Source organism: Rhinolophus sinicus, chromosome 3 (assembly GCF_057876585.1).
Source record: "Rhinolophus sinicus isolate RSI-liver-muscle chromosome 3, RSI-T2T, whole genome shotgun sequence".
Lineage (NCBI taxonomy): Eukaryota > Metazoa > Chordata > Mammalia > Chiroptera > Rhinolophidae > Rhinolophus > Rhinolophus sinicus.
In genome coordinates, this window is record NC_142503.1 from 125,285,498 (window position 1) to 125,304,460 (window position 18,963).

Here is an 18,963-nt window from a genome sequence, read left to right on the forward strand (position 1 = left end):
ACACTGTGACTCTGGTTGGGGTCCCTGTCCCTGCTCTGAGAAAGTGAAAGTGCTCTAAAGCAGAAAGGCATAGTGAACTTGGGGCACATTTGCAGGGACCCCTTCTTTCAATGGTCTGCACTGCCTATAGTCCAGTCTCAGAAACAGGTGCATTATATAGTTTGTCCAGTTTTATAACTGTTTAGAGCAGAGAGTAATTTTGCCACCAGTTATCCTGTCATGGCTGGAAGAGAAATGGAGTCTGTTTTCAAAGGTGAAATTAATTTAACATGTGAAAATACAGTCAGATACACTGAACATAAATTAAATTGAAGTGCACACATTTGAAATTTTTAAAAGGGTCTTAGAAAGCAAAATATATGAGAAAATGCTTTTAAAAAATATTAAGTGAATTTGAATGACTACAGCAATACTTTATTTAGCACAGCTACATAGTTATGATTCTTGATAGCACTCATCAACCAGTATGGCAGAATTTGCTCTCATGCAAATAAGTGCTCAGCCCCTTTACTGCACTTTCCTCCATTTGCATGACACTTTCTCTTTATTTTGTTTACTCCCCAAAGGTCCCTTTTAGTGCTATTACTGCCTATTATTTGAAGATGCTTTGATTATTTTGCAAAGAGTAAGCAAGCATGGGTTCCATTAAATTGCCAGTTTTACTAGTGAGTCTAACAAGTGAGTTCTCAAATTGAGGTAAATCATGCCAGCTCTAGCAAAATCTACCATTAAAACAATTCTTACGAATATAGAAAAACAAGGTCATCAATGAACACCGTGTTTCCCCGAAAAATCAGAAAATAAGCCCTAGCATTATTTTTCAGGATGACATCTGCTGAACATAAGCCCTAATGCGTCTTTTGAAGCAAAAATTAATATAAGACCCCGTTTTATTTTCGGGGAAACACGGCAACTGTATGTTACCTTACTGTATGTTAATTGATCTGAACAAATGATGTTGGGGATGCAATTTCATAGGGACCGTGCCAGGTTGACTGTGATAGCACTGATTTATTCATGTTGCCATTTCCTGGAATGGCTTCACAGTGCTAACTAAGCTTGGTACAACTGTGTTAATGTGTATCTTACTCTGAAAAATACCATCTTTAAAGTCTGTTAGGCTTTTACTGTGTGCCTAAGAAAGGTAGCATAACTTATGGAGACTGATCACAATATTGATCATAATATTAAATTTTATATTCAAATGCTTATATACATGCATGATTAGTTGGTTTTTAAACATCAACTTAATTATATGACATGGTTGTAATGGGTGTCCTTGATGCCTACCAGTGGAAAAAGAGTGCCAAGGCCTCAAGGAGTGACGACTGGGATGTTGCCAAAATTTAGCAACACATATGTCCTCCTCCATACATACCCCCTAAGATTTTCCCAGTGTAAGAAGAAATCTACATCCACAGCTCTAATGAGCCACACTACAGAGAACAGAAGCATTATGGCAGGAAGCTTACTTTTCTTATGTTGCCACTTAGGACTTTCAACTAATTTCAAGTTTTTGCTAAGCTGAAAGGGGTCAAAACCACTGTTCCTTTAAGAGATGCAGATATTACTAAACAGTTTTCACTGAGTCCTAGTTTCGCACAGAAATCTTTGTCACTCAGCCATGTAGCATGTAAGCAACATGCAAAAGAGTCTCCGCAGAGACTGTGGATGACATATCAGGAATTTAATTCAGCAGTATTTAATGTAAATTTGACTTGGGTGATTTACCAAAATACAAATGATTTTTCTCATGTAACTGAAGTATAAAGGAAACCCATGTTGATTCAGCTGTTCAAGAAATTGTTCATGACTTGTGATAATGATGTTTATGAGAATTACTGCATTCTACAAAGAGAAAAGTATTGTTTCAATGAAGGGATATTTGCCATTCTGTAATGCATTTAGAGAAATGTTTAAAAACTCATGTATTAACAAGGGTTATACGTGTGTTCTGTACAAGCTACTTTGACAAGTGTTATTTCAGGGAACGGATGTGGCATTCTTGCTGGAGGCTCACGGGGATGTCCAAAAGAGGATTCAACCCAGAGCAGTGGTGCCTGGGTTCTTTTCTCTGCGCAAGAAAGAATTCAAGAGCAAGACAGATCCAGGAAAGTGAAAGTGATTTATTGAAAATGGAAGTACACACTTGAAAGGAAAGTGCCAGCAAAAGTGCGAGTTGCCCTGAGGAAGTCTCCATGGGGGTGGGGGGTATGTTTATGCTCCTAGGGCAGGAATTGGTGACATCCCATTGATGTGGTTCATTCATCTCCTACCCTTAAGCAAGTCCCTCTGTTTCCTGCTTTCCTTCCTTATTTAATTTCCCCAGAACTGTCATGTCGTCAGATGCATGATGGGAATAATAGTAACCACAATGTAAATAAGATTATAATGACATTATAATTAGCTAAAGGTCAGATCTGGGTCATAGGGATCAGCCAAGCTGGATGAAACTGGTTCTTGCTTTTCTCCAGCTACAGGTACTGGATACAGCCACTAGTTACTTGTGTAACCAGTGAGGCACCTCACCAGTTGTACTCTGGAGGGGGTTGTCAGTTTCCTAGGCTACCTATGCTGCCTCAGTATCTCTGCGCAATGTATTTGTAGAAGTAGTTAAACACACATGAAATAAAGTTGTTTATAAGAGTTGTACATGCAGGATACTTTGAGAATTGTGTTATTTCAGGGAATGAATGTGATAGCTCTTCTGTAATATAGTCAGAGAAGTGTTTAAAAACACACATAATAAAAAGAGTGGCACCCATTTATTATGAAAAGAAACTTCTTGGTTTTTCTTAGTGATGTGCTTGCCATTAATAGAAAAGAAAGTGTTCATAGTCTCTTTTCTCCTATCAAAAGATGGCTACTCTACCTCTAAGAATATCTGTGTTCTAGGCAACAAGAAAGTGGAAGAATGAAGGGCAAAAATTAAAAGGACCACAGACTAGTCCCTTTCACAGCACTTCCTGAGACTCCTCTTCTTCCACACACAGAAACTTTTAAATGTATATCATTGGCCACTACTGTGTCAAATCATCACCCCGAATGTTAAGGGAGGTTGAAAGATAAGTAATTATATTGGGTTCTGTTATTAAGCAAAGCAAAAATAGTTATAGGATAAGAAACTAGTAATGTCTGTCCTAGGGTCTGTTAAACATTTTTGCATTTCACTGGCTGTGTCTGATTTAATCTTATTTATCTCTGGAACATCAATTGAAATCTTGAATTTTCTTGACTTCTTATCTACTCCAAGTGAAATCTTGAGTTTCATTGATTCCCTATGCACTCCAAGTTCCAAACTGGATATTACTCTGCCTTCTTAGTTGGATATTAAAAAATAAAGATAAACTTAAAGCTATGTATCACACAAAACTTTATATTTAAATAGGTCTAGAAATTATTAATAGTAAAAACAGGAGACTACTAATTATTATTGATTTAATGATTATTAAAAGAATACTACAGGTTTTTGAAATTATAGACTTAGATTAGCTATAAACTATCTAAACAAGATGAGCCTTATAAGAGTGGTTCAAAATTTATATATACCCATATTAAATGAAGTAAAATCTTAGACATGTGGACTGAAGTAACAGTGGAATGAATACTATGTCTGTGAGCTCAATATCACTATCGCAGAAATTAAAAACTCCATGATATAAAAGATTAATGGGATTGCTCTGAAGAGAACATACCCAAGACTTTAACTAGACAAGAAGCAACCAACCTTGGCTAAATTCTCTGAGGAAGTGTCTTTGTGCTGAAGCAAATTATTGTTGAAAAGGATTACTACAGGTGAAAGAGATGAGAAATGCTGGTTCCTGAGTTTATGGAAACCTATAACTATCAATTCAAATTGACCAATAACTAGATCCTACATGACGTGTCACAGACACTAGATTATTTGGTTACTCCTATCTCTTATTCTACTGAGTGAAAAACAACTACTTGTCTAAGGTCTTTTTCTAGGCAAATTAAAGTATAAAATAACCAGGCAGTAAATTTTAAGCAATAAAAATTAAATATAAAATAACAGTTTGTGACATTAGGGCACATGATAGCAAAAATCTATTCTCAAAGAGTATAACCTAATACCATAAATCTACTGATGGATTGAATGCTCTAATCAAAAGACACAGGGTAACTGAATGGATAAGAAAACAAGACTCATGCATATGCTGTTTACAAGAGACCCACCTCAGATTGAAAGACATACATACATAGACTGAAAGTAAAGGGATGGCAAAAGATATTCCATGTAAATGGAAATGAGAAAAAGCTGTGGTACCAATACTTGTATTGGACAAAATAGACTTTAAAACAAAGACAATACTAAGAGACACAGAAGCACATTACATAATAATAAATGGATCAATCCAATAAGAGGACATCACCCTAGTAAGCATCTATACACACATATTGGAGCATCTAAATATATAAAACAAATATTGACTGACATAAAGGCAGAGATTGACAGAAACACAATCATAGTAGGGGACTTTAACACCCCAGTGACATCAATGGACAGATCTTCCAGACAGTAAATTAACACGGAAACAATGGCCTTAAATGACACACTAGACTGCATGGATTTAATTAACATTTTTAGAACAATTTACCCCAAAGGAGTGGAATATGCATTCTTTTCAAGGGCATGTGGAACATTTTCCAAGATAGATCACATGTTAGGCCACAAAACAAATCTCAATAAACGTAAGAAGATTAAAGTCATACTAAGCATCTTCTCTGACCAGAATAGTATGAAACTAGAAATAAATTACAAGAAAAAAACTGAGAAACACACAAACACATGGAGGCTAAATAACATGCTGCTAAATAATGAACGGGGCAACGATGAAACCAAGGAAAAAAATCAAAAGACACCTTAAAACAAGCAAAAATAAAAACACAAGACCCAAAATCTATGCTACACAGCAAAAGCAGTCCTAAAAAGGAATTCCATAGCAATGCAGGCCTACCACAAGAAAGAAACAAACAAACAAATACTCAAATAAACAATCTAACTAATTTACACTTAAGGAAACTGGAAAAAGCACAACAAGCAAAACCCAAATGGTGTACAAGGAAGGAAATAACAAAGATTAGAGTGCACATAAACAAAATAGAGACTAAAAAAAAAAAAAAAAAAAACGGTACAAAATATCAGTGAAACCAAGAGCTGGTGTTTTGAAAAGATAAACAAAATTGACAAACCTTTATCAGACTCATCAAGAAAAAAAGAGAAAGAGTATTCTTTTTCTTTCTTGATGAGTCTGATTAAATAAATAAAATTAGAAACTAAAGAGGAGAAATGACAACGGAATCACAGAAATACAAAAAAAAAAAAAAAAAAAAAGAAGAAGAAGAAAATACAACAAGCACTTATATGTGATCAAATTGGACAATCTGGAAGAAATGTATAAACTCCTAGAAGCATACAATCTTCTAAGGCCGAATCAAGAGGAAACAGAAAATTAGCAGACTGATTACTACCAATGAAATCAAATCAGTAATCAATAAGCTCCCAACAAACAAAAGTCCTGGACCAGATTCCTTTACAGGTGAATTTTACCAAACATTTGAAAAAGAATGAACATCTCTTCTCCTCAAACTATTCCAGGAAAAATCCAAGAGGAGAGAACGTTCCCAAGTTCATTTTACGAGGCCACCATTACCCTCATTCAAAATCCATACAGAGACATTACCAAAAAAAAGTGAAGGCTGATATTCCTAATGAACACAGATGCAAAAATCCTCAACAAAATATTGGCAAACTGAATTCAGAAATACATTAAAAAGATCAAGTGGAATTCATTTATGGTATGCAAGCTTGGTTCAATATGTATAAATCAATTAACATGATAGCCCACATCAACAAAATGAAAAATAAAAATCACATGGTTCTATTAATAGATGCAGAAAAAGCATTTGACAAAATCCAGAATTTATTTATTATAAAAAAAACTCTCCACAAAGTGGTAATAGAGGGAACAAAACATAATATTACAAACCCACAGCTAATATCATGCTTAATGAAGAAAGGCTAAAAGCATTCTCCTGAAGATAAAGAATAAGACAATTATACCCACTTTCAGCACTTTTATTCAACATAGTACTGGAAGTCCTAGCCACAGCAATCAGATATGAAAAAAATGAAATAAAAGGCATCCAAATGGGAAAGGAAGAAGTAAAACTGTATTTGCAGATGACATGATATAGAAAACCCCAAAGATTCCACTGAGAAACTATTAGAACTTATCAATGAAGTTAGTAAAGTAGCAGGATACAAAATTAATATTTAATAAAGTAGAATACAAAATTAATATTCAGAAATTGGTTCCATTTTTATATACTAAAGAGAAATTAAGAAAACAATCCCATTGATAATTGCATCAAAAAATAAAATATTTAGGCATAAATTTAACCAAAGAAGTAAAACATCTGTACCCAGAAAATTATAAGACACTGAAGAGAGGAATGAAAGAAGATACAAATAAATGGAAACATACAGCATGCTCAAGGATAGGAAGAATTAAAAAAGTTAAAACAGCCATAGTACCCAAAGCCAATATATAAATTCAATGCAATCCCTATCAAAATACCAACAAATAATCCTAAATTTCTGTGGCACCATAAAAGACCTCAAATAGCCATAACAATCCTGAGAAAGAAGAACAAAGTTGGAGGTATCATGCTACCTGATATCAAATTATACTACAAGGCCACAGTAATCAAACAGCATGGTAACGGCATAAAAACAGACACATAAATCAATGGAACAGAATAGAGAGACCAGAAATAAATCTATGCCTATAAGGTCATTTAATCTATGACAAAGAAACAAGAATTTACAGTGGGGTAAAGATAGTCTAAAAAAATGGTGCTGGAAAAATGACAGATATATACAAAAAAAGAAAGAAACTGAACCACCTTTTTATACCATATACAGGAATAAACTCAAAAATGCCTTAAAGGATTAAAAGTAAGACCCAAAAATATAAAACTCCGAGAAGAAAATATAGGAAGTAAACTCTCAGACATTACCCTTCGTATTATTTTTACTGATATATCTCCTCAGGCAAGAAAAACAAAAGAAAGAATAAACAAATGGGACTAGATCAAACTAAAAAGCTTTTTCACACAAAAGAAACCATCAACAAAACGAAAAGACATCTTACTGAATGTGAGAAGGTATTTGCCAATCATACATCTGATAAGGGCTTAATATCCAAAATTTATAAATAATTCATACAACTAAACAGCAAAAAAACCTATACAATCCGATTAACAAATGGGCAGAGGACTTGAATAGACATTTTTCCAAAGAGGATATGCAGACAGCCAATAGAAAAATGAAAAGATGTTGAATGTCACTAACCATCAGCAAAATCAAATAAAAACTACAATGAGATACCACCTCACCCCAGTCAAAATGGCTATCATCAATAAATCAACAAACAACAAGTGTTGATGAGGATGTGGAGAAAACGGAACAGTTGTGCACTATTGGTGGGATTGCAAATTAGTGGAGCCACTATGAAAAACAGTATGGAGTTTCCTCAAAAAATTAAAAATAGAACTACCACATGACTCAGTAATTCCACGCCTGGGTATTTGTCCAAAGAAATCCAAAACACTAATTTGAAAGATATGTGCATCCTTATGTTCACTGCAGCACTTTTCACAATAGCCATAATATGGAAACAACTGAAATGCCCATCAATAGATAACTGGGTAAAGAAATTGTAGCATACTTATACAATGGAGTATTTTCTGCCATAAAAAAGGAATGAAATCTTAACCATTTGCAACAACATGGATGGACCTAGAAGGTATTATGATAAGTGAAATGAGTCAGACTAAAGACAAAATAGTATATGATCTCACTTATATGTGGAATCTAAATAACAGAATAAACAAACAAAACAGAAGTAGACTCAGATACAGAGAACGAAATGATGGTTGCTAGATGAGAGAGGGGTTGAGGTGATGGGTGAGAAATGGGTGATCAGGAAGTACACATTGGTTGTCACAAATAGGAATGTGAAATACAGTGTGGGGAATATAGTCAATAATGTTGTAAAAACTATGTATGGTATCAAATGGGTGCTAGACTTATCGGGGGATCACTTCTTAAATTATATAAGTGCCTAACCACTGCACTGTACACCTGAATCTAACATAAAACAATATTGAATGTCAGATAATTAAAAATATGTATATATAGCCACAGAATGTAAAGTATAGCACAGGGAATACAGTCAGTGGTATTATAATAGCTATGTACCGTGTCAGATGGGTAGCAGACTTGTTGGGGTTATCACTTTGTGAGGTGTGTAAATGTCTTATCATTATGTTGTTTTGTACACCTGAAATTAAAAATAAATAAATAAGTAAGTAAATAAATAAATAAAATGTAGACAAACCTGTTAGTTTACTTCTTCTAAAAAAATCAATTTTTGGCTTTCATACATTGTGCCACATTCAAACACCAAGATACATTATTTCATACATTGGTCAGCAGCTTTCTTCAACCTTCACAGCTTTCTCAGCAGTCCTTTCTCTTGCCCTCTTCCCTGCCTTCCCACCCACCGTCTCTAACACTGTCTTAGCTACTCCAGCCCTTTTTTAATTCTGAGGTCCTGCAACTCCCCTGCACTCTCCTATCTTCCTTTACTAAAAAGGCTGTGTGTGGACATGAAGCCCTCTGAAGAGAACTCATCTCCCTAGTGGGAAGGAATGGAGTTAGACTTCAGGTAGCACCAACCCTCCTGGGTTATCTGAAAATCAAAACTGATGCAATTTAGAGCTACTGGATAAAGCTGTGAGCTTTCCCAGAGGTGGAGACCTGCAAAGTTCAACTCAGAGCAGCTCAACATAATTCAAGTTGCTGAGATTCTCCCCAAAATTCTAGCCACGTCAGAAGTAATTCTGAGGATATCACTGAAGGGAAAGAGCTGAAATCAAAGAAAGTCATAGAGACAGTGAACAGAGTTACATTTTATAAAATTTTGTGAATTTTTGTATTCAAAGTGTTTTACTTTCACTGATTAATTTTATTGCTAAATGTCTGAACACTTTTTACCAGTTTCGTTTTTTCAAAAATGTGCTCAGAATTCATGGAACAAAATATTAAGAAAAAAACAAAACAAAACACTGAAATGCCAGTATTGTCATTTTGCTTAAGTAGTGCTATCAATACGTAGCAGGAAGCCAATAGATACTGTCTAAAATTTTATAATAAAGAAATAGCTATAGAAACACTATTTTGTATAGAGGCAAATACCAGAAGGAATTGAAAATTATCTTTATCCAATAGGATATTGATATCGTATTTCTGTATGATATGGACTCATATCATTCTTTCAATATGTATTCTGAAGTTATAATAATTAAGACGGTGGGATGTTGGCCTAGAATCAATAAACTTGTGCCACTCTAGAAGTGCAAATATTTTTACAAATGAAATTTGTGATAAAGCAGACTTTTCAAAGGAGCTAGGAAAGATGTGGTTAAATGATTGCCATTACCTCAGTAGATAATGTTGTGCACAGATAATCATAGACCGCATCTGCAAAACTAAGACAAGATACCCTCAGGGCAGAAAATAAAATTACACATTTTTAGTAAATAATAAGTATTGTTTTGGTGATCTTCAAATTTGCCATTTCATTTTTAGTTAAGAAAGCCGACTGATATCACTAACAAAATTTACATGTCCCTTACAAAGCATAGTCTCTCCTTCCTTAAAAAAGAAAAAGAAAACGTCTCTAAATCTCTTCTAGAAGTTAGACTGAATCAGAGGTCTGAGTTGAAGTCCCATCTCTTCATACCAACTTTGGGTAAACAATATCACCTTTGAAGCTCTACTTCTTTATTTAAAATAAAAAATGGGGAGAATACCTTCTGATTAAAACAGGGTACCTCTTTTAATTTTATGGCAACCACATGTAGACCTGCTTTGAAAATAGCAAAGCACTTAAAATGAGTAACTGATAGAAGAGTGATTATTGCTTAAAAGGACAAAGCTGTATAGAATCCTTAGGAGAAAAAGAATATTCCCAGGATTTGGAAAATGTTCATACTAAGGGTCAATGTTCCTGATGAGAGTATGTTGCACTTTTTCATAGTTCTATTTTAGAAATAACACATTCCAAGAATAAATTACTATATTTTACTGCTAAGAAGTACTTGAACGCAATAAGAAAATGAACAACCCAATTAAAAAATATGCAAAAGATCTGAATAGACCCTTCATCAAAGAAGATATACAGATGGCAAATAAGCATATGAAAAGATGCTGAACATCGTATGTCATTAGAGAATTTCAAATTAAAACAATAATGAGACATTATTACACACCTATTAGAATAGGCAAAATCCAAAACACAATAACAAATGCTGGTGAGTTGTGGGTTAACAGGTACCCTCATTTACTGCTGGTGGGAATGCAAAATGGTATAGCCACTTTGAAAGACAAATTTACAATTTCTTACAATAACTAAACATACTCTTACAAGATGATGCAGCAATTGTGTTCCTTGGTATTTACCAGAAAGAGTTGAAAATCTGGGTCCACACAAACACCTGCACATAAATGTTTATAGCAGCTTTATTTTTGTTTATTTTTTTTAATTTTTCAATTATAGTTGACATTCACTATTACATTAGTTTCAGGTGTACAGTATGGTGGTTAGACATTTATGTAATTTATGACATGGTCCCTCCGATAAGTTTAGCACCCATCAGACACTACAAATAGTTTTTACAATATTATTGACTATTTTCCCTATGCTGTGCTTCACATCCCCCTGACTATTTCTTAACTACCGATTTGTACTTATTAATCCCTTCACCTTTTCCACTCAGCCCCTCAACCCTACTCCCATCTGGGAACCATCAGTTTATTCTCTGAATCTATGAGTCTGTTTCTGTGTTAGTTTTGTTTGTCTGTTTATTTTGTTCTTTAGATCCTCCATATAAGTGAGATCATATGGTATTTGTCTCTTTTTATCTAATTTGTTTCACTTGGCATTAATACCCTCTAGGTCCAAACATGTTGTTGCAAATGGTATGATTTCATTTTTTTATGCTTTATTCTTCATTGTCAAGACTTGGAAACAATCCAGCTGCCCTTCAGTAGGTGAATGGATAAATAAACAGTGGTACATCCAGACAATGGAGCTATCAAACGATGAAAAGGAAACTTAAATGCATATCACTAAGTGAAAAAAGCCAACAGAAAAGGCTATATACTATATGAGTCCAACAATGTGACATTCTGGAAAAGGCAAAACTATGAAGACAGTAAAAAAATCAATAGTTGCCAAGGATTGGGAGGAGGGAGGCTTGAATAAGCAGGGCAGAGGGGATTTTTTTATAGCAAGAATCTACTTAGTACAATACAATAATGCTAAATACATGTCATTATACATTTGTCCAAACCCATACACTGTACAACACCAAGAGTGAACCCTAATATAAACTATGGCCTTTGGGTGGTAGTGATATGCCAAGGTAGGTTCATCAATGATAACAAATGTACCAATCTGGGGCAGGATTTTGATAGTGGGGAGAGGCTTGACATATATATGAAGGCAGAGAGTATGTGGGAAATCTTGTACCTTGCGCACAATTTTGCTATGAATGTAAAACTGCTCTAAAATCTAAAATACTTTTAAAAGTACTTCATTTAGATATATGTGTGTGTGTGTGTGTATACATACATTCACACACATATATATATTTTTTCATTTGCTAGAAGCATAAAAGTACATTCAAATAATAAAAATTAAAATTTAGCTGCAATATAGGGTGGACAGTTTGGTTTGTTTGTTTTTTTATAGTAGACAGCAGTTTTTAGATAACACTATATGTAAAATCCTAAACATATCTGGTTCTTAATTTATTCTTTGCCATAGTCAATGTTATAACAAACAAATCCTTAAGTGAATTTGGAGACCATAGAAACTATTTAAATGGAGATAATTGGCTTAAAGTATTTAGTATAGTTCAATTCCAAAAATTCCATAATAATGACCTTAAAGGAATCAAATCTGGGATATTATAGCACCAGTGTCTATTTAAATTAACTTCTGAAAAGCACAGACCTTAAACTTAAGCCAACCAGTTCACTTAAGAATTTTTTAATTAAATGACAAAAACTTGGAAAGTTGGAGAAAGTTAGGCACACTTCACACCAGGAAATAACCTATTTGAACAGTATAATAGTTGGGACACTTTCAATTTCAAATGACAGAGTACCAATTCAAACTTGCATAAGAAAAATAAAAGGAGTCAGGAGATTTATACTGTTTCCTGGGAAGAACAGGTGTAAATCCACCCAGGTACTGGATTAGGTCTCCCTCTTCCTCTTTCCTGCTTCACTGACCTTATTGCCTTCTTCCTCCCTCCCTCCTCTCTCCCACTCCTTTTGCTCTCCATCTCTGCTTATCTGAGTGGTTTTTTACCCCTCATTGTTATCTAGTGAGGATTTGATTTCTCCAAGTAGTGCAGGATGGGCATGGCATACAGTTGACTCCAGGCTCACAAATCCTGGATTAGCCATACCAGAGAAAGGAGAGGGCATTTATTTCCCAGAGTTTCTACATAAAATCCCAATGAAGTAATCTGATTGACTCAGCTAGCATCATCTGTCCATCTCTAGGCCAAAATATGTGTGGGCTCCATTACAACCTCATTTGCATTGAATAGAAAGTGCCCTAAATGAGGAGAGCAGAGATGGGTAAAAAGGAGTAGGGAGGGAAACTAAGAAGACCACAGTTTGATTAATATATTTAATTTGGTTAATGTTGATTAATGTATTTAATAGAAAATAATGTTGTTTTAAAAACAAAAGTCACAGAATTAAAATTATATTTCTATGGGGAAATCTGGAAAGGAGTTATTTCTGGAAACTGATAATGAAGATGTAGAATACGTTAGCCAATCAAATGACACTGAATACTTCAGGAAGTATTTTCTTGAAAACTAAATATGGCTGACATTTTCCTTTATTATTAACTATACTCTCCTGTCAAGACGAGGTTCATTCTGCACTGGCCTGATTAGATTCAAAATAACAACATTTTTTCACTTTGTGGCTATAGTCAGTCTTTAGAGCTCTGACTGTTTTACATGACAAGTGATCATAGGTTAGAATTCAAAGTATTATTAACAGTGAATTATGTTTAAATAGTTCTCCATGTAAATAAAAACAAAATGGTTTTATTTCTGAGATGAAGTCTAAAGTGAAATATAAATAATTACCATCCATTCCATGGATAATTCAGGTTTCTAAAATCTTGTTTTCCACAATTAGATATGTTGAAGGTGTGGAAGTTTGCCCAAATTGATTATCATTCCTTGTCTGTGTTGACATTTCAAAATTCACATTATGATAAATATTTAGATTTTAACAAAACCTTCAATTTCTTTAGAGTAGCCCTTTCCAGACTGAGCTCCCTGGAGTCTTTTCTTTCATGAAAATATTGATTGCAACAGGCTTCTTCTGATAGTGTCTGCTCTATTCAATTAGATCCCAGTGAACATAACAAGAGAATTCATAAGCGAAATTCACCTTGAATTCAATGATTTACCAAAGATTTGAAGAGTAATCCTCCTTAACAGTGTCTCCAAAATCCTAATTCGCAATTCTGGAAAACAAACTTGACCTTGTTCCCAGTTTCATTTCCATATCCTATCTCAGTATGAGTTTAGACCCATAGTATGAGACAGGATATGAAAATGAAACTGGGATTAGTGGTATCTCAGGTTCTAATGATGCTACCTCTAGCCCAGCTCACAAATATCCACCAGTCTCTTTCCCTCATGAAGTTCCTGCAGTGCATTAACTATTCACATATTTACACTATAATTAGGTTTGGTAAATAGCTTGGGGGTGGCAGAGAGAGAGGAGATTTTAGAAGGCTAAGGTTCCTCACTATGTACAGTCTTTTTCAATGCTCTTAGTCACAGGGGTAAGAAAAGTAATTCCAACTGCAATCAACTGAGAAGCACACGCAGAACTGACTTGACACATCTTGGCCATTCACACACTGAACTGAACAGTTCTTGGGTCTGAGATTCTAAATAACATCTGACGCAGGACTTTTCCAATGTGGAAGAATATTTTTTTCTGTAAGCCCTGGACCTTGACCTTGCTCTCCTAGGCCCCCAGAGATTTGATTCATTTTTGGACACCTGATCGCAACTGCTAAATACCTTCTGCTCTCATCTGTCCCCTGTTCAATTTTTTTTGGTTACCTGGATGCAGCAACTAGATTCTAGCCTGTGACTGCGTTTCTGTATTTTGACTTACTCTCCTTTTTAGCCTGCTTTCAAGCTACAGATTTTTCTTGTATCTGTGTTTTTATCTACTTTCATCCATCACATTTGGGCTTCTAGCTTCTATTCCCAGATATATTCCCTCTCTAGTGGCCGCTTGACTAATATATAATACAACTAATAGCAATAGGAACAATATAGGGAAGAAAGCATCCTTCAGTTAAACATTCTCTATAGAGAGTCTACAAATAATATAAACATAGCTAGACAATCAAGAGTTGGTTGTGCAGAGGGGTTGATTATACCTAATTACTCAGATGTTTTATTATCTAAGACATTTTCATTTATTCTGTATTTTTTACTGTGCAGCTTTTACCATTTCACTAAATCAAAATATTAACATTTCTTAAACCAGAGTCTAAAATAAGATTTAGAACTTGTGGATTTCACTAATTTGTTCACCATTGTCAAATCAAAAGTCAACACTCTGTAGAAATATTTAAAATCTAGACATTTCCAAATATTGAAACATTTTCTCATTATTATGCTGAGGTTTACATGGGTGTAGCAAGGAGAAAATGAATTGTCAACTTCTTCTGGAGTCGTGCGGGAGAGAGTCAATTTATTGACACCAGTAGCTAAAACATTTCTTTTAACTATTATGATTTCCTTTTAGATAATTTGTACATTATCCACTCACCCAATTTTATCATCACATGTGTAATTGTTTCTGGATGTTATATATAAAATACCTGCTTCAGTGACTATTTAAAATTCAGTGTAATAAGCAAAAACAATTTCATCCTTTATCATTTTAGCATTTCACTACACTGACAAGAACATAAAGCCTTGCAAAAAAAAGCAAAAAAAAAACAAGAAAAAAAAAACAGGATATCATTCATACCTGTGTTTTAATCTTATATCTTAAATCTATTCTTGTATCTTGAGCCAGTTCTTTCTTATAGTTTAAGCTATTTGAGTATAGCTGCTTTGTTAGGTAGGATTTTTTCCAAGCTTCCTTTTTCAGTTGCTCTCTAAAGGTGCAAAAATAATCCTGTCACAACAGAGAAGAAGAGCTTATAAAGATGCTTTAAAAACCTTATCACCAGGAAACAGTGCACAGTGTATTGTATAATATAGTGTCTTAAAATACTTCTGCTTACCTCCTCATTGATGCTGCTACAATATTTACATAACACTGCTAACTAATTCTTCATTATGTAGGTTATTTATCCTTTCTCTTGGAGACTGTCTTCCTAGCACATTTAATATTATCAAATTGAAGCACTGTTTTTATTTCTACCAACTGTTTAGCTGCAGTGTATCTCTTCTCAGTTCTGGGTTGCACTGTTGGGTCAGGATTCATGTTTACTGCTCCTTGGGGTAAGAAATGAAAGAGTAGGAATTCTGTGGCAGGACAGAGTCTTGGCTAGCCATCAAAGCAAGTTGTTTATGTCTTCAGGATGGGTTCAGAACCAAAAAAGAAAAAAAAGAAAAAAAGAAAGGACCTGTCTTGGGAGCAAAAAGCAAAAGTGGAAACTAATATTTCAGAAATTGCTTCAGTAGAAAGACATTTTTAGTGCAAGATACTTCAGAGGCTAGGGAAAATTATTTGGAGCATTAAATATTTTCAACACTGTCAATGTTGAATACATGTTTAAACCCTAGGCTAGATGTTTGTGTTAACATTTCATGTTGAAGAGTTGATTCAAACCAGGAAAAAAAAAAAAAAAAAAAAATTCCGTGTGACCAAGAAACACTCCAAGGCAAACAGCATGTAGTGCACTTGTCTCCACCTAGCATCAACCTGATGGTCAAGCTACATGGACAAAGTCTTTGAGTTCCCTCTTTAATACTTCAATACTCTGTTAAGCCTGGTTTCCCACTGATCTTCTTACACATGTGTCTGCCATCACAGCAGTGTCTCTGGCCAAGATCACCTAGCTTCAAACACAGTTGTTGGTCCCACTCCACAAATAAGTCACCTCATCAAGCAGCAACCAACAATGTCTTGGCTCATACCCACACCCTAATCTCCTGGAGCTTAAGCACACTGCTTCTCAAATGCATTCCTCTTCCACCAGCCAGGGAAATAAAACCTAGAGGTCACTTCTAAGCTCGATTTTTCCATATAATTTCTACCAATTCCCCAAGCAACTCCAAAGGTAGATATTTACAGTTACTAAGTTGCTGAACTGTCTTAGATTTGTTACAAATAAAAAAATAAACTATCCAGGTTAACACTTTTTTTCCCTCAGTTGAAATGATAAGCATCTAAAATTTTAGAGGTTCTATAAACCTGTAGATTTTTCTTTATGTACTAAACTTGGCTGTGTATATATAAAGTGGCCATACACCTTTTTCTCACTAAGTAAAACAATAAAATCTGGGTGATTCTGTCAAATAAGTGAAGTAATCCTTCTAAAACTAAACTCAAACCATCATTTAATGAGCAAATCAGACCTCAATGTATCTAAAGAGCTAAATAATAAAGTTGTGTGATAATTAAGTCTTTGAATATATCTTACTAAAGTATAAAATCCTCTAAAAATAAAAACAAATATTTATTATTGACTAACCAGTATAAACCTGATGCTGAACTGTGGCCATTCCCCAAGTTGCCTCTCAATGTTGTGAGTGGGATTTTATCATCCCCTTAGAATAAGGAGAAAAACAGCCTCCCAGAGACCAAGTGACTTCCCAAGGTTATTCAACCCATGACTGAGCTCCGATTTAGTTCTCCTAGCTCCAGCCCTGTGTTATTTCCACTACATGATGCTGAAACTCTTCATCTGAAAATTTAATCATAAAGACTACTACATCATTAATCTACAAACATGTTTTCCTTCTACTCTGTAAAACTTGCTGAATACAAAATGCTGTCTTCTGTTAAACTGCATAACCTTGGACATGGTTAGGGTAAGTGTTGATCTATTGAAATAGATCTGATTAAAAACCTAAATCAAAATATAGAACTACGAGTATGAAAAGCAAAAGTACATTTTCCAGCTCAGCTCATTGTAAGTTCTGTTTTCAGCAAGAATGTTTTAGATGATTTATAATGGAAAAATTTCAAATTACTTATCACAACAAAAATACTTGTTTATACTTAGTAGTTGTACATAAGCATATTTTAAACAACTTTGAGGGGATGAACATGATTGAAAACTCTTTATACTAATTTCTGCCTGATATAGAGACTTATAACAGATGCATTAAGAAGACTTAATAAACTTCACAAGGATAAAACTTACAACAGAGCACTATCTTTAATGCTGAATTTTACCTCTAATAGGACACTAGTTTGGGTACATTAATGAGCTTTAAAATCTAAGTAGATTTAATGTATTTGGGCTTTTATTTTTTGTTTACCCATAATGCAGAAAAGTATGTAGTCCCATATGAAATTTTGTTGAACTGTAGATAAGAAGTCAGTTTTATGATCCTGTAAATAGAAGTACATATGATACTAAATGTGTTTAGTAGATATTAAATAATAATATTGACGTAGTTCCACAATTTACAAGTAATACGTTAGTTTAACTTCTGGATCAAAGTATGGTATGCCACAGGTGCTATCAGAAATGGGACATAACTGAATGACAACAATTCTGTTTAAGTAAAATTAATGACAGCTAATATTCCACAGATTCAGCCATTTCAAGTATACTGTATTTATCTTTGAAGCTTTATATTCTTATATAAGTCATAATGTAAATAAAATACATTTTATCCTTTCTCTGTGATCCCCAGGGGGCATTTGTGGGCATTTTCTGTGTTAAGAAGTTTACCATTGTTCACACACACACACAAAAAAAAATCAAAGTAGGATAAAAGGCAAACTACCTATAGATTTTTTTTTAAACATAGGGTTAATCATTTCCCATATTCCTCTAATTACTCTAATTACTCAATTACTCTAATCAGCATATTACTTTATCACACACACACACACATTTTATTTTCTTCCTTCTCATAACTTGCTTCTTGGTTACCTGAGCCAATCCAAGTTTCAGGTCCTCTGAATACAGTGGTTTTTCCACTTATTTTTAGTTTAAAAATCCTTTTCAGCATTTTTCTATGCTAGCAACTAGATTCATATAGAGCTTATAGTCCCTGCATAATCCAATAAAAAATAGTTTATGTGTATTTAATGTGCTTTATAAATAGTAATATTCTTACCAATACATTTGACCCTCCAAGTCCAGAAAACTATTTGAGAAGTTTATGTAACTTACACAAGTGTCATTCCCCTAATTGCAGTCCTGAGTCTAGAACACTGTATCTTCCAATAGGAAGGCTGCCCTCCTCTCATGAACAAATCAGACTCTAAATTTCCTGAGCCTTGACTTCTTACCTATACACGTATAATGGAACTAACAGCTAATATATCTAAATCTTCTTCTGTGTGCCTCCATTTTTCTTAGTTTCCCAGCCCCTCCTGAGAAGTTTGACATTCTACGTAGTTTTTCAATTTCACTATTATCATAAGAATATTATGTCTATACTACTTGAATTTCCTAATTCCATTTCATTGGCTAATGAACCAAATCCAGTTCCCTTTTAAACTATAATTAAAGCTGCATTATTGAAAAAAAATATATAAGATATGAAAAAAACTAGCTTGTTTTGAAGATGGAAAAGAAATCTGAAGTTTTTTTCCATAGAGAAAAAATT

General features: G+C 34.2%; 1 long non-coding RNA gene across 12 annotated transcripts in view; it reads right to left on the reverse strand.

Moving 5' to 3' along the window:
- The window catches only part of LOC109455360 (uncharacterized), a 630,897-nt gene that overhangs the window by 565,711 nt on the left and 46,223 nt on the right, over positions 1 to 18,963 (reverse strand). The window lies entirely within an intron of this gene.